The sequence below is a fragment of the Corvus cornix genome, chromosome Z, assembly GCF_000738735.6.
Source record: "Corvus cornix cornix isolate S_Up_H32 chromosome Z, ASM73873v5, whole genome shotgun sequence".
NCBI classification, from domain to species: domain Eukaryota; kingdom Metazoa; phylum Chordata; class Aves; order Passeriformes; family Corvidae; genus Corvus; species Corvus cornix.
The window spans coordinates 53,540,566-53,558,487 of record NC_046357.1 but is presented as its reverse complement, the minus strand read 5'-3'; the positions used below and the strand labels follow the sequence as shown (position 1 = coordinate 53,558,487).

The 17,922-nt window shown below is 39.5% G+C and overlaps 1 protein-coding gene across 5 annotated transcripts in view; it reads right to left on the bottom strand.

Annotated features, from left to right (window-relative positions):
* KIAA0825 (KIAA0825 ortholog) overlaps positions 1-17,922 on the bottom strand; it is a 246,300-nt gene that overhangs the window by 10,507 nt on the left and 217,871 nt on the right. The window lies entirely within an intron of this gene.

Here is a 17,922-nt window from a genome sequence, read left to right as displayed (position 1 = left end):
TAATGGTCTAACCAGAAATAAATGACATCAGATTCTTCCTTCCCCATGTGAATACTCATTTCTAGTTTAGGATTAAGAGCTAATACCACTAAAACTGCAAAAGTGGAAAAGCTATGAAGATGATTTTTTTTCCTTTTAGTAATCAAATATAGAACATTAAGAGTCATGCAATATTCTGTTTAAGAAAATCAGGATAATAAATGCAGCAGTAGTGCTGATACGTAGTCAGGTAAACTTTCTATCACTCTAATTTTGCCAACACAACGCCCAGTTCTGTGGCTCCACCTCTTTTACAAGTTCTGTGGATATTTAAGTTTGATACTCCTTTAATATTAATCTCATTCTTTTCTAAGTAGATAATAAAGTGTAGGCTCCCAGTTCAGACCACTTGAAGACAAAAGGTAAAGCATCAATACTAAAACCAGAAATCACATTTTCAAGTATTAAATGTAATAGGTTATAAATGTGCCATAGGATGATGCTGAAAAGTAGGAGATGTAAAAAGTCAGCAGAACAAGGACCGCATTTAGGAAACTGTCAGGAGCAAAACTTTAATCCTGTTCCCACACTTATTAGGTTCTCATTCAGACTGCAAAAATCAGATGCCATATACAAGTTTAGATTCGTGAATAAATCAAATATAAGACAGAATGGTGGGACGACTATATTGCATTCCTTGTATTTGCAAGAAGAGGACAGTCATTATTGGCAGTAGAGCATGGTGTACACTTTTTGTATCTATTTAGAAGCTTACTAAAACCAGGAGAGCAAGTGCTTTGTAGTAAAATCTCATTGTTAAAAAACTATTAGGGAAAAATATGTTCAATGAACATGTATAAATTAGCATATATCCTTCACACCTTTACCTTAAAAACTGAATCTGACAACCCATATTACTGCCTGAAGGAGTATCAGAACAACCAAAGCATGCTATGAATAAAATTATAAGCACTGAATGCCTATGATCAACATTTTGCAATAATTAACTTCCTATTACTCCACTCATATGTGACTGCTATCATACTTAACCTTACGTGAATATTAACATTAGGTACAATTAATTGCTGTGTCTGTCTGCTTCACTCTCTGGTTTATGATGCAAAATCTGGCTGTATGAACCTTCAGTACAGTCACTTTTGCAAGCACCCCCGATGAATGCTGTTTAACAGGGTCACTAGTTTCCCCTTTTCCTTTTGGTAATGTACCTTCTCTTCAAACCTAGGAGGAAGTTGTGCAAACCTTAATTTGAATTTATGGTCCTCAGAGTTATTCAGAAACACTACTGCACCAGTTGAACAGATAAATTTTAATTAATTTGATTTGTTGCATATTTTTAACTAGAGGAGCTGTTTGCTTAGAAGGACTGCCATAGTTACAGAGATAGGAGGCAAGAGTTTAGCATTAGGGGTGACCCCAAATCCTGTATTCCGTATCTTCCCTACATCAATCCGTGCAAGGTAGTTTACTATCCTTTTAAGACCCAAAGTGGGAAGCAGAACCTCTGTGTTTTACCCCCGTTCACGGAAAGGGGAGGGGGTGCTGGGTCCCTTTAAAAACAGGGAACAGACACGTGGAGCTCTTGTTTTGTTCTTTCCAGGCTCCTGAGAACCTGAGAAAGCGGGGCGCTCTGACAGGTTGCTAGCCACGGCCTCCCAGGAACTGATGGAAAAAAAAGGCAGACAGCGACCCTTGCCACAGTCGCTATAGCAACAACCGCTTTTGGAGCCAGGGGAGATGTTCCTCCGGACTTTCCGCCGCTGCTGCTCAGGACAGCCGTCTGTCGCCAAGGGTCGGAGCCGCTCCACAAGATTCCAGCTGCTGAGGGGGTTGGCCCTACATCTGCTGAGAAGTTTCTTTCGGCGTTTCACAGCATTGACTCCTTTTGGAGAAAAATGTTTTCTAGGTTTTGTTTCTTCCCCTCTCCCGTTGTTGCTTGGGGAAGGAGGCAGTTTTGGAACCACGGATGCTCGGTTGATGTGTTGTTGCCTTTGTCGCCTTTGTCCTCTGTCCTGGCCACATGGCCCAGAGACTGGAATTTATGCCATTCTGTCTGTGTTCCCCGGGACAATTAGAGGGACCTCCTCTGCATTTCTGGGTGAGGGTTTAAGTGTTTGCCTTTGTATTTCTTGTTTATTGCTGTTTTCTTTTAGTAAACTGTGTTTTTTTCCATTTATATCTCTTTACATTTGTCGCTCCTTATTGGTAGAGGGGAGAGGTTGAAAACTAAGGGGAGGTAACTTATTGCAGAGACTCTGCCCTGTAAAATTGCCTTAAACAAAGACATATTTGGCACCCAACTAAAAGGGGCTCAAGAGAGAAAGTGAAAAAATAAAGAATTTGACTAAATAATTTCTATATTGGGTACAGAACTCCCTGGTCACCACATTGCTTGGTTTAGTCATGGTAGTGTGGCACCTAACCTTGTGTATGCACCCAAATATGTGGAACCATCTCCCCATGATAGTGCTCTTCTTCAGATCAGGGAGAGGAACCAAGATACAGTTGATGTGATATCAGTTTATGGAATGATAACATCAAAGGCAATGAAGATCATTTGGTTTATGTCTTCGTCATTGTTTGCCTCTCCTCATCTGGGCTGCTACATCTGCGGGTTTACTAATTATTGCACACAGCCTGTTGGGGGAACAGGAGAAGATGATTTTTCCCAGCCTTTCACCTCCTTCTTCCCTTCAGGTCTGACACATCACTTCTTGAGAATGCTGAATTCCCTCTGGGTGCTAAGGACACCATATTCTTCTTGCTGGTTCTGCTTGGTCTCCTCCGTACAATCTACAACACGTGGAGTCAGGATGGAGATTTCTAGGGAGGTGTCTTGGAGTGATTTACGGTCTATTCCATGATCAGAAATGCCCAGAAATGGTTGCTGTATCTTTAAAGCCTGAGATTGGTAGTGTGTGGGGTTGGGGAGGGGGAAGCTTTGGGCTTTTGGCAGGCATTTTCAAAGCCTCATTGCCCAGGCATTCCATGGCGCTGTGTGATTCAGCTTTGTTTGGCTAGTTTGGTTTTGTTGGCTCAGGCAAAAAGCTTTTTCCTCCTCTGGCTTGGAGAAGCTGCAGCAGCAATCTTTCAGCTGCCTTAAGGTGAACTGAAGAGCTGCTGGTCTGAGATCGGAGGAGTGGGACCAGCGAGAGCGAACTTGCCCCATTCCAGCCCCAGCCTCAAGGAGCGGGGCCGGGGAGAGAAAGCACACCAAGAGGCTCCAGCCCAGCTGCTTCGTCTGCTCATGGAGAGGAGGTCGACACCAGAGAGCCAGGTTTTTGCCTTTTGCTGGAACTCCTCCATGGAAAATCCACTTCCCACAGCATGAAAGCCAGCACCATCTTGCACCATGTGTCTGGAAGGAGTATTTATTTTCAATGTTTGCCCCATTCTCTGGACATTTTTGGGTCTTTGTTCCTGTGTTTGTGTGGGGCATGGAGTGAGTTCTGATAGTTCAATTTTTAAGGGTTATTTACTTTTCTTCCTTGCCTGTGGGCATTCTGTTGTTAATAAACTGTTGGTTTTGTTTGAGGTTTTTTTTACTTTTCTCTATTAGTATTAATTATCTCTTGGTGGAAGGGGATTGTCGAAACCCTTTAAAGGAGACTACTCACTGCAGAATGTCTCCTCTTAAATTTGTCTCAAAACTGAGACAGGAGGTTTTGTGGACACCTGCCCAAGAGGTGAAAATTCCTGAGTGGCATGGGATATAGGAGGAAATGGGATTTTGAAGATTACTTTTGAAGTGTTCTGCTCCAATAGTTTGGAAGTTTCCCTCTGAACAAATACAAAACTCTGATAAGGTAGCAGAATATTTGAAATAAAATTGCTGTGGCAGTTTCAGAGAGGGGCGACTTACTGCTCTCTGCTGAGCCCTAGTTAATGCTTACCCGCATGCTTCTTTTTACTATACAGCAGCACCTACAGCCAGAGGAGAAAGAGAGCAAATTGGCAGACACCACAGTCATTCAGGCTGCAGTTCAACAAGATGGGCAGCCTAAGCCAACAGCAGTCGCCCCTGTCTGAAGGAGTAAATATAAGACCAAATCCAGTCACCCAGTAGGATGACCATGGGGAGTGTTGGGCAGAATTTGCAAGGGGCACGTCCCTTCAATACATCATGCCAACAATACCACCTGGAGTAAGTGGATCATTCTGATCACACAGCAAGTTCAGATGGGAAATCCTAATCACCCTGGGATCTTGGAAATCATCACAAACTTGCCTTAAGGTGAGAGTTCTGGACTACAATATGAAGAGGAAGGGGATCAGGTGACACAGGCTGAGGAGGCCCCACCATATAACCAGCCACCAGAAAGTGACATGCGACACACTCTCTTCACTGACAGTTCCTGCCGTATCGTAGGGACAAGTCAAACATGGGAAGCTGCCATATGGGACCCTAAGCAGCAAGTTGCAGAAGGCGACCAAAGGACAAGGCGGATCAAGTCAAGATGCAGAGCTGAAAACTCATCTGGCTTTGGATACTGCTGAATGAGAGAAGTGGCCAACACTATACCTCTATACTGACTTGTGGATGGTAGCAAACACTCTGTGGAGGTGGCTAGAAAGATGAAAAAAGGCCAATTGGCATTGAAGAATCTGAGCTGCCAAAATCTGGCTAGACATTGCTCTCAGGGTAGAGAAGCTGACTGAAAGTCTGTCATGTGGATGCTTATGTGCCTATGAGTCAGGCTAATAAGGAGCATTGCAACAACAAATAGGTGGATCAGGCTGCCAAAATTAAAGGTACATCTGGACTGGCAACACAAGGGAAAATTATTTCTAGTTTGTTGGAATCATGATGCCTCAGGTCATGAGGGAAGAGATGTGACATACTGATGGGTTCATGAATGAAGGATGGACTTAACTATGGACACCATATCCCAGGTAATCCGTGATTGTGAAGCATGCACTGCAATCAAGCAGGCCAAGCAGGTAAAGCCCATTGGTATGAGGGAGAATGGGCTAAATATAAATATGGAGAGGCCTGGCAGATTGATTACATCACACTTCCGCAAACCTGCCAAGGCAGGCCCTGTGTGCTCATAATGGTAGAAGCCGCCACCGGATGGCTGGAGACCTACCCTGTGCCTCAAGCCTGTCCTGTGGCAACATGGCACCCCAGAAAGATTTGAGTAAGACAATGGGACTAATTTCAAACAAGAACCTCATGGACACCTGTGCTAGAGAACATGGTATTCAGTGGGTGTATCATATTGCCTATCACCCACGGGCTGCTGGGAAAGGCAAACAGTGAAATGGTTTGTTAAAAACCTCACTGAAGGCAGTGGGCGGTGGGGCATTCAAACACTGGGATCTGCATTTACCGAAGACCAACTGATTAGTTAACACTAGCGGCTCCACTAATCACTCTAGCCCTGCCCAGTCAGAATCACTGCATATAGCAATGAAGATAAAGTCCCCATGGTGCATATGGTGCATGTTGGGAAAGACATGCACCATATGCATGTTTGCATATGAAAGTTTGGATTAGTCCCATCTCAAGCAAAGGCAAACCCATCTGTGAGACTGGTTTTGCTCAAGGACCTGGTTACACTTGGTAGCTAATACAGAGGGAGGGGGAACATTGTGTACATCACACAGGGGACCTGATTTTGGTGAGAACTATCTATAATGTTGAATTATGTATGTAATATTGGTTGTTGAATGACACTGACACCATATGTCATAAAATATCCACAGCAATGAATACAGACTGCTCAAGTCACACCAGTGATGGACTAAAATAAAGCCAACAAATATCTTGGGGGAACAGTCAGTGACCACTTAAATAATACCTGTATCTGTATATAGTTATTTGTATGCATAGATGTCTACAGTTGAAAGGTATGAACATCTGGTTGTCATGTGCATAGTATAGAATAAGGGGTGGATAATGTCTTGGGTACAGAGTTGAGGATTTCAGTGCTGTTTAAAATACCATTCACATCAGCCATAGGCATGGTTTCGGCAGAGATAATGCATAGCATGGCTGGAACAGAAAGGGGTCCATTTTGGTCTGGCTCACCAAAGTGAAGCAATCAGCAGACCCTGGCACTGTATGACCTGTAGGTCTCTTCACACTTCTGAGCCCTCCAGGACATTTCTGCAGGACAATTGAGCTGAGAAGAGGCAGCGGGACCACTCCCAAATTGGTGGTTCAAAAGTGACAGATCTGAAACTGCAGCCAAGAACGTCTGGGCCAGGAGTGCGGTTTTTGGTGCCCAGCAGGACCACCTCGCCCTCCCCGAATGGGGCAGCAACATGAGGCCGTGGCACTGACACCAGACAAGGCTGGCTGAGCTGAAAGGGAGTCCAGCAGGTGGCAGGAAGAGGCAGCAGGCAGAAGGGGTGACCTCCCAGATATGCACCCTGCTGTCACACAGAGGGAACAGGAAAACTGACACCGCAGGCCTGGAACTGCCCCAGACAATGCCAGCACATCCCATCTGGCACCAGAATCACACCATGAGACCCTGCCTTCGCGGTTTTTTTTCTTCCATAGTGGGAGGTTTAGCCAGGAAAGCCTCTTCACCATCTTGTCTTTGTCCTCTGGGGCACATGTGCTGCCTGGGTGGCAGTTGTCTTGTTTTCTTTGTTCCTGGGGAAACCAGTTGACTCAGCACCTGTGTATCTAGTGGTTATTGTTGTTTTCTTTGTTACTGTTTTCTTTCAGAAATTGTTATTTTCCCACTTATATATTTTTGCATTTGTTTCTCATTATTGGTAGACGGGGAGAGGGGAGGTAACATTTCAGAGTCTCTGCACCATAAAATTGTCTTAGACTAAGACAAGGACAACAACTGGAAATGCTAAATGAAACACATTCAAAGCAGTTATTGCTGGAGGTATAATGCAGCAATCTAGCAGTCTTGGCTAACGGAAGTTTAACAATAAATCAGCAGATTCCTTTTAAGATAGTGATTTCATACTTGTCAGCACATTTATTGAATCTTAAACAATAGCATTGGTAAAAACCTCCAATATCAACCAGTTTGGACGTTCATTAGTGTTCACTTTATGAGAAGTTATTCTAATACACTTTCATTTTATCCAAAAGTAGTCTATTTTTAAGGCATTTAAGCAGGTCCAATAAGGATAAGAATGTCTTCTATGTATTCACTTAACAGTATCCATGAATTAAAGATCTATGAAATGAGCTTGACCAACACATGGTCCCTTATTAATTGAGAAATTTTTCCAGTTTTATGCTTAAAGTCTGGGGACAACATAGTTTTTTTAAAAGACAACTGGACTGTAATGAAGAAGGCCATAACACACCTTTATTGTTCTAAATGGGATGAGAAATTAGCTGTTTGTGTTTAAGTGGATAAAGTCAACATTTACTAGTAAAAATTTTGTCCAAAACAGATGTTTTTACTAGCATATCAAAACTATGTCACAATTGTTCTGGCAATAGTAATTGATATAAATCCAACTAGCCAGTTAAAGTAATGTGAATGTGAATAAAATTACCATCAGGAATTACTTTCAAAATGCAAGATTCATCTGTTGAACAGCCAACTTGCATACTTCTGTTGTTTCAAATCATTAGTAACACAGCTCTTACTAAAAATTCTCAAATTCAGAGGTGCATATATTTTATTTCAGTATGCTATATCTTGGAACATTAAATAAAATCAGGATTTCAAAAGGATATCGGAATTATTTGAACCAACCCATTATACCACCACCTACGTTTTGCTTAGAGTTCATTTAACCATAAAAAGATTAATTTTAAAAATAAAAAGGGTCTAGAAAGCCCAACTTCTAGTATATTATTAATATTTTAAAGAAAGTATATGTTTAGAATAAAATGCCATCACCTTTGTAATCTTTAGGGAGCACCAAAAATTTTCAAGCCAATAATAATAACAACTTGTGAATGTAGATAATTAAAAATTTTAAATATATTTTCAAAATATGCTGGAATATCAAATAATGTAGATGACACATTGTGTGAGCCTGATATAACTCACTTAAACATTTTTCTCTGTACACTGTTCCTTTCTGTGTTGCATGTGGCTAATCAAGCTTTAAAAAAGAGTAGTATATTTTTTAGATAGATACAGCAAAACATATCAGCACAGATAAATATAGGAATCACTGAAGTTTTCTGCTGGTCACCTTAGACCTTAAATCATGAGGTCAGAGTATGACTAGCACTGGGAGGGCTTCTGTTTCTCCTCATCAATAAGAAGCAAGAGAGGAAGTCTTGGCTTGCACATCCACAAGCTAACAAAGTGCAAGGAGGAAGTATTCAATAACCCAGGAAGATCAAGTGATTCCAGCTCAGGTTTCCTTAGCAATGTATCCATGTGCTCTCCTTGCTTATAAACAGCATCAATATATCCATTTATATAAATCATTATATATGACTGGTTTTTTGGTGATACTTCTGTTTCTCTCTACTGAATTGTAGAAAGTAAAGAAGTTAAATACATTCGCAGAGATACAGAGAAAAAATTTTAGTATATCTGTAAAAACCATGCTGAGCAGTCCTCATTATTTTACTTCTTCTTCAGACTACCCCTACAACATCTAGTGCATGCATGAAGTTGCTTATATGACTTTCTGAACCAAGAACACCGTATACTTGTGTAAATGCATGTATTTCAAATCTATATGCATAGAACATACCTATCTCCTATCTATACCTATATATACACACATACATAGCTATATTCATGCAAGTAGCAGAGCAATGATGCAGGCATTCCAGGGGGCTGATTTATGGAAGAACAGGGTCACTAACGCTATGTCTAAGCTAGGTGCTTGGACGCAACTATTCAAAGGATTACATCTTTTCAGAAATTTAAAATAACTTGGTAATAATGGATTGAATTTAATTCTTTTGAGCATTAATATAATTTTTCAAGAATATCAAGGAAGTATCTTATGATCACAGTGCCAGTGATAATTTTCATTCAGCAAATGCATATGACTTGCCTGCCTATGATTACATGATTGAAGAGCATCTACAAAAAAATACCCTGTTCTTCACATCATAAACTACTTGTCCCCTCTCTTTACCCCTCCCCTTTTTATTTCAGCTTACAAAGGCTTTCCATTATTAATGTTGAAAACCCAATGTAAATAGTTTAAAGGATTAAACTTTCAAATATGGTTACTGTGGCATATATATGTTCTGTAAATACAAATACAAGCTATATCTGCTGAGAAACTATATTTGATAATTTGACAGCACTGAGGCTTAGGAGCATAAAAAATTCATATTTTGTCAACAAGAAAGTTTCTCCATTTTTTAAGGACGGGCTGTGATGATAGCATAAAAAGATTAATATTTTAAAACCATAAGATTATTATGGCTGTACTATGATCCCCTTCTTAATTGATATTGTAACAAATATTAATTTTCTTTCTTTTAGAAGGATTTCAGTTAGTTCATAACTTTCAGAAAAAAATGTGCTATGTAAGCAGAACACTTAGGAAGCTGACTTGTGTTGGTAACAAATGGTTTTACTCAAATTTAAGCATGCTAAAAGCTGCTAAAAAATCTTGTCCTTTCATGCCCATTATAAAGAAAAACCATTGCTGTTTGGCCTGCAGCCAGAATACTCCTGTTTTCTGTGAGGACCAAAAAAAAATTGATTTCAACAAGCCCAGAAATCTAGCAGGTGCTTCTTATTTTATTTTCAAAAATTGGTACCTGTTTGTATAACCCTGTCTCACTCTTCCTGAAGATTCCCAGTGACAGACTAAAAATGGAACAACTGATTGAAGCAGAGATACCATCTCAAAGAAGAACAAAATAATCTGTAGATAAAAATTTGCATAGCCCAACAAATCAATTTCAGACTACCTTGATAAAAAAATGGAGAGGAGATGGAGGTAGCTAAACAGGATCTCTGTCCACAGTAGGTTTCACTATTGGTCATTCAGGTCTTTCACTGCTGTATTGCAACCCATTACAGAATGAAAGAGGTTTTTTCCATTTGGAACTGAAAAATTAGTAATTTCCCCCAGTTCATTCCAAGAAAGATAATATTGCCTACGTCAGTGTAACTAATATTTACATCCAGAAATGAGAAAGCCACAAAAGCTAAGAAGAGAAAGGTGAGGTAAATGATGACTGACAGGTTTGGAAGTCTGTCATGCACACTGACACCTTGCAACCAAGGGAGAGCTCTAGAAGAAATAGCACTCCTGAATGAATTGGCAAAGACCTTTACTTTCTCTACTTAGCCCAAAGCCACTCTTCAAACTGTTATTAACTGGAAGAAAAAAGATGAATAAACAAAGGTGAATTTCATCTGGTTTTAACCCACCACAAAGACTCGTGATTCTACAGAACAGCATGCTGAGCTCTGGAATGGAAAAGTGAACTTGAGGAAAGCACCTATAAAAAGTTAACTTCATGGTGCTGTGTATTAAATACATTTTAAAATCATGCTGGTTAATTTACTCAAAATGCATACACATGAAAATCTTTTAACTGTAAATAGTTTTTACTGTATTTCAAGATACTTTAGAATAGTTTCTAAATAGGGGAATGATTAAACAGATATATGACATAATAGCTTATTTATGCAATTAAACAGAAATATGACATAAATATCTTAATATATCTCATATTTACTGTAATTTTTCTTTGACTCCTTTGTTTTTTAGAAGTAATAAATATTTAAATATTCAAATATTTAAATATTTAAATAATAAAAATTTAAATATTACAGTTTTGTTTTAAAATCATAAAATATGATTTAAAATCTTGTTTTAAAAATCATAAGGCTCTGGTTTTCAAATTAACTCAGTAGAGTAATTTAAATTGTAATATTTGCTTTACTAATGCAAGCAGGGATTGAGGAATTTTCTTCTACCTAATGTAACTACAAAAGGAATTGCCCTATTACATTATTTTTTATTAATCAGTCAGTGCTGTGATAGACAAAACCTGGTGGTATATCTGCAACCAGGAAATTCATGAAAACGTGTTCACAACTTTTACTGATAGAAACCAATTCGGTGAACATTTTTTACAGATGTATACCTTCCTTAACATAATTTTCAAGAGGAAAACATATTTCATAGCTGAAAATCAAGGAAATACCTTCAGGAAGTTTAACAGGTTGGCCTTTGCCAGCTGGACCACTGCAGCTTTGGTCAGAGATGTGAGGAGAACAAGAGACAGTGTACAGCATGCTGTCATGCTGCAATAAATTGATTCAGTGAGGCTTTGACTAATTCCTTAACACAGGAGAAAGAAAGTTTGACTGTGGGATGGTTGTATCTTTCTAATTCAAATGCCTCATGGGAGACATGAGAGTGACAGAGAAAGGGTCTCTTATGTATTGGTGAAGTCCCCACCTGCCAGGCTCCTGACTTTGTCTCTCTGCGTGATGAACTCTAAAAGGTTTGGATTTCATCTTGGAAAAGGCTGGGAACATGTTTCTAAATCTCAGAAATCTTCTCATGACAGGAATATCATTTATCTGTCAAGTATATCAAAGTCACAGAATCGTAGAAACATTAAGGCTGAAAAAGACCTCAAGGATCATCAAGTCAAACCTTTGACTGAACACCACCATGTCAGCTAAACCATAGCACTAAGTGCCACATTTGGTTCTTTCTTGAACACCACCTGGGGTGGTGACTCCACTTCCCTGGGCAGTCCATTCCAGTGTTTAATAACCCTTTCAGTGAAGAAATTCTTCCTGATGTCCAAACTGAACCTCCCCTGACACAGCTTGAGGCCATTTGCTCTCGTCCTGTCATTAGCTGACTGGGAGAAGAGACCAACCCCATCTCACTATGCCCTCCTTTCAGGCAGTTGTAGAGTGATAAGGTCTCCCACAAGCCGCCTTTTCTCCAGGCTCAACAACCCCAGCTCTCTCATCCAACCTGTGGCCCTCCTCATATAACCTGCTTCCTACACCCTTCACCAGCTCCACTGCTCTTTCTGGACACACAGGAGGACAATCCCTGCCCTGGTCCTGCTGGCCACACTATTTCTGATTACGACCAGGATGGCATTGGCCTTCTTGGCCACCTGGGCTCACACTGGCTCATGTTCAGCAGCTGTCAATCAGCACCCCAGGTCCTTTTCTCCTGGGCCACTTTCCAGCCACTCTTCCCACACCCAGCCTGTAGTCCTGCACAGGGTTGGTGTGATCCAAGTGCAGGAACCAGCCTTGGTCTTATTGAACCTCACACCACCGGCCTCAGCCCATTGACCCAGCCTGTCCAGATCACTCTGCAGAGCCTGCCTACGCTCCAGCAGATCAACATTCCTGCCCAATTTAGTGTTGTCTGCAACCTTACTGAGGGTACACTCAACCCCCTCATCCATACCATCAGTAAAGACATTAAGCAGGACTGGACCCAGTCTGGAGCCTTAGGGAATCCCAGTAGTGACCGACCAGCAACTGCAGCACCATTCACCACCACGCTCTGGGCCAGCCATCCAGCCAGTTCTTAACCCATAGAAAAGTGCACTTGCCCAGGCCATGGGCTGCCAGCTTCTCCAGAAGAATGCTGTGGGAGACAATATCAAAGGCTTTTCTGAAGTCTAGGAACACAACATCCACAGCCTTTTCCTTATCTACTAGGCAGGTCACCTGGTCGTAGAACGAGATCAATTTGGTCAAGCAGGACCTGCATTTTCTAAACCTGTGCTGGTTGGGCCTAATTCCATGGTTGTCCTGTAGATGCTACATGCTGGCATTCAAAATTATCTGTTCCGTATCCTTGCTGGACATTGAGGTCAGGCTGACAGGCCTGTAGATCCTCAGGTCCTCCTTCTGACCCTTCTTACGGACAGGCATCACACTGGCCAGCCTCCAGTCATCTAGGGCATCCCCAGTTAACCAGGACTGATGATAAATGATGGAAAATAATGTGGAGTCCACTCTTCAGAAGTCCAAGTTAGAGGTTTTGTTGACAATCCAGACACTAATTGGAAATTTTGGAACATGCCAAAAAAAAAAAGCAGACAGGTGGAGCCTACAATATCTGGAAAATGAGTATTATTTAATGCCATTTCCAGCACTTTAAACAGGAATATTAACTTCTTTGCAGCTGCTTACATATTTCAGGAGAACACAGCACTAAGCAACAGCATTAGATCGACACTGACTAAGATAGAGCTGAGATATCAAAGAGATAAAACCCATAATAATTCATTGCCATATTTGAACTCCTGGTAATGCACTTTGTATTTCTAAAGATCAGAAAACAGCACAAAGCTCTGTGGTTTCAGAAAAAGAATAATTCCTGCATAAAGAACAGCCAAAGAAATAAAGAAATTAGGGATATTACAATAAATGAGACCATGAAGCCACAGTTAGTTGTAATGTTTCTCTCTTTTCTGAAATTCTCGTTTTCTCTACATTTCTGCTCAAAGTAAACAGTATTCCAGAGCACCATGTGCACTTTATTCTAGGATAAAATATTAAAAGACTAAAAAGACTAAACTGTTGAAAATGTATCGGAATTGTTTTAATTATTCAGTATTTTTAACAAGCTTGACAGATCCTGAAATTACAAAGCGCTTTAGGACCATAAAACCTACTGTGTCTGCTGCAGCTGGCACCTGGAACATACATTTCATCCTAAGTAGCAGATTTTCTGATTCCTAAGTATCTGAAACAGTCACAGATGTGGCTGAAACCATGAAGATAGAAGTGGACACTGTGTTAAAGTATTCTTTTTTGTCTACTTTAAACATTTCTTAGTGACTGAGCCACTTCAGAGGAAGAGAAGACGTGCTTGTAATGGCTATATCATGATTCTTATGAGCATAAGAACTTTTGACAGGTTGTAGAATCCCAGAAGATAAGGGGTACCAGCACCAACAGCCAGATGGCTATGGTACCACCGTGAGAAAGAACAAGATGTGGCTGCAGATGGGGGCCGTGCAAAGATAGGGCAGCACTTGCCCAAGACACACATCCTTGTTCTAGTTCCTGAAGAACTAGAAGAACACAGCACAGCACAACCCCAAGAATGAGGCCAAGAAGTGGGCATGGACTGCAGGGAGGAAACAAGGTCACCCAAGAGTCCCAAAGCCCTCCAACCCATTTCCAGAAAGATCTGAAAGAATGGACTGTGCATGATAACTAATTTGCATAGTAAGTGAAATAGCTGTCCTCAGGGTGGGGAAAAGCTATCTAAAAGAATGTACCCCCACTGAGACTGGGTGCATGCCCCATGTCCCTGGCCTTTCCATTGGCTAGACTGACTGATTGATTGATTGATTGATTGATTTCCCCCCATTTTCCATGACAAGTGTGTAATTTACTAATAAAATTTGGTGAATTTTTGTGGAACCTCTGACTTTTGCCATTTCTTTTGTCCACAAGAAGGTACAAATCTTGCATGCTTCCTTTCCTCTAAGAGTCAGATGTCACACAAGTTAAGCACAAAATGATGACAGGTCTGGCTCATTTTTATCCTAAACTTACACAAATTGTGGTTAAATAAAAGGCACATTTTCTAGCTTAAATAGTCCCTCCCAACTTATTTTTAACACCCCTATTCTCTTTCTCAGATGTGGGCACACGGGTGTTTAAAACCCAACTGCAGAGCTCCAGTAAACAGACAAGCATATTCTCCATCAAAAGAGACTCTGACCTTTACCTTATAAAAGATGTGCAAAAAGAAGAAAGGGTATTTGTATAGAATTTCATTCTCTGCCTTGAAATTTCTTTTAACTGTAAAGCTGCACACTCTAAAATCCACATAGAAAAGTCATTAGAAGATAAGGAGATGTGGTTACCACGGAAAAGATTAACTTAACACTGGGCAAGTATATGTAGAAAAAAATACAATGGAGCATATATAAAACGCCTTTAAACAAGTTTAATAAAACTGACATCATGCCAAAATAGAAGAGGAAATGTTTACATATACATGTACATGTATACATGGTGTGAGTTTTGCACACATTTGTGCCAATCAAAAATAACCTCCTCTCCTCACATCCACCACTCCTGCTGTAAATTCTGTGAATCTGACTATCAGCTGTGAGAAGCCAAAATGGAAGAGACAGCATCACTGACATCAAAAAACATGAAAAAGGAAAAGGCAGTTCCTTTCTTTTTGGCAAAGCTTCCAGATTTGCACGCAAATCTATCTTGAAAATTTGTAAACTAGGAATGTTCACACTTGCAGAGAAACAAGGTGCAACTACTCCTTGCACAATACAGCATCACCAAGGAAAGATAAGGGGAATTCCTTCTGGCACCTGTTCAATAGACTGACCTCCCAAGACTGGGCTATTCCTAGGCTGAGTTAAATATTTTAATACTAGAATCCTGGATAAAATAATATCCAAAGATAAAGTAAAGGGTTAATAAACATATAAATCACAAACAGGTAAATCTTAGAACAAATAGTGAGAAGAGCATTTATCTTGGAGGAATATATTAAATGGATGGTAATATAAGTAAATCAAAAAAGTAAATTATACAATTATTTCACAGATGAAAATATTTTTAAGACTAAAAGCATTTTACAACTTCATGGTACTAGCTGAAACCCCCTCCCCCCCTAAAAAAAGACATGAAGATAAAAGGAACAAAACCTATGTGCATAGAAAGCTGGGTGAGACAAAACCAATTATATTAATCAGGACAGATTATTTGTTTATGCCAGAAGAAAATTGTGTCTGGATTAATATTCTCAGTACCTGTAAATGGTATTGCAGATCATAAAGCTGTTAATCACGTAAAAATCAGTGTTTGCTAGACAGACATATCAACTACAAAAATTATTTCATAGTAATTTTTTACAGAAGTCAGAGAGAACCACAATTTAAAAGGCTCATGGCAAATTTGTATTAAAATTTCTAAGTATGCTTCAGTGTAAAAAAATAAACCCAAGAAACAAACCACCAGAAAAAGTCCTAATTAACACATCTAGAACTCCATTTGTTACTACTAGACTACCCAGCAGTGCATAGCAAAATAGAACAGGCACCTTCCGGAAAGTTGTGTAGAAATCTGAGAACAAGAATATTTGACTTTGTAATAAATAATGTTCAAAATAAAAAGTTTAAATAATTAGAAGAAAAGACTAATAGACATATTCTGTGACAAATTAAAATATCTTAAGCCTTTCCATATGACAGTACACATATAAGATATGACAGTACACATATGCTATTGTACAAGTATCTGCTTGTAAAAGCATGAACACAAGTGACATTTCTCCTTGCACTTAAAAGGTGGACAGTGAATGAAACAGGAGTAATTTAATAGAACAGAATAAATTTTCATGTTCTTTTGCAAAACGAAGAGGAGAATTTCTGAACCTAGTATTGCTGACACAAACCAGGGTTTGTACTGACTGCTGGTGAAAGCTGCAACCCTTCTTTTATTTCCTTTTCTGGGTAAGACACTAAAACACTTTGCTGATAAGGAATGAGTTTCTCATGGCCAGCTATCTACATACCAGAGGCGATCAAGTCAGTGCATGGGAATTGTTGACACCTTATGCTATACTCAGGTACTTTTTACCTGAAGTACTCTTTCAGTAAAGAGAAGCCATTTGACTGATTCCTGGTCCTGAGAAACAATATTACTGTTTGCTGCTTTCTTTAGGCTCTTTGTGCTAGTATTAGCTTATCTATTCTGTATTAAAGACACAACTTACTATGAGCTCACTTCATAATTAAAACCATATCCAAACACACACTCAAAGAAAAAAAGCAAAGTAACAACAATTTATTAGGAGTTAATGTGTACTGCTTCTGAACAATGAATTGTAAGGCTCAGCATGTGACAGTTAATGGTCTTCATGCAGGCTGTGTGATAAAGCACAGGACGCATTAAAAAGCCCATTTTTCCCCTTTTAACTGCTAGTTCTAGGGCCTCCTTATTTTCTAAATTTGCTGAGCCTCTCTCTTTCTTTATGTTGTGGTAGTGAAGCAGATTGCCGACAGCACAATACCTAGCACAACATGTCTTCTGCAGCAATTTTGCAGGTAATTTCCTCAAGCAAAAAGAGAAACACGAATAGGACAGAGCTAGTCTGTAATTTACTTGTGCATAACAAATTATCAATTTTGTAATTTCTCTAACAGAATCAAAATAATTTTCATATCTTAGATTGATTTTTAACTGTGCTATTACAATATTATCCAATACAAGTAGTATCATGCATATTTAATTTTATTTCAGAGATAAAACATTTTGTGGAAGGAAGAGGAGGATAAACTGACACAAAATGAAACAATTCTTCATGTTAAAAATACCCAGCATGAAAACATAGTTGCAAAGAAGGTAGATTATAAAGTATGCATTTATCCAATAATTTTAAATACCATAATTACACTGACTGCTCATCAAAAGACTTTTAAGGCTCATTAAAATCATAAAACATTTCTAATTAAATATATATTTAAATGAAGCCTCTATAACATATCTACATTGTACTTTAAATCAGACAAGAAAAGTTCTGGTGAAAAATCTAATTGAAGTTTAGGTAAGAATTAAAGCTTAAAGATGGGGGCACAGTGGTTGCCTTTTAATTCAAAATGAATATTGCTGTGTTGTATCCATCTTTGGCCCAAACTTGGCCATAAAATAGTCAATCTTCATAAAATTTCACGTGTCAAATATTATTGTAATTTGGTTTTTTTCTGGAAATAATAACTTTCCAATTTAACAATTGATGCAAGTGGTTGTTAGGTTTAACATTTCCTTATATCTGATTTAACTGATGCTTAGAAGGGGTCAAGGCCTGTGTTCCTATTAGTCAAAGCCAGGCTGAAGCACAAGCATCCACCCATGTGTGTTCTTAGTTACTATATTTTATCCATTTCAGACACAAGTGCCTCTTTGCCAGCCAAGGAACTACCATACTGGGGCTTTGTCCAGTGCATTAGGATGGTCCTTCAAGATTCAAGTATTGACTCCCACGAAGTGCCCTCCCTTCAGACTACACAGTCTCAAATCC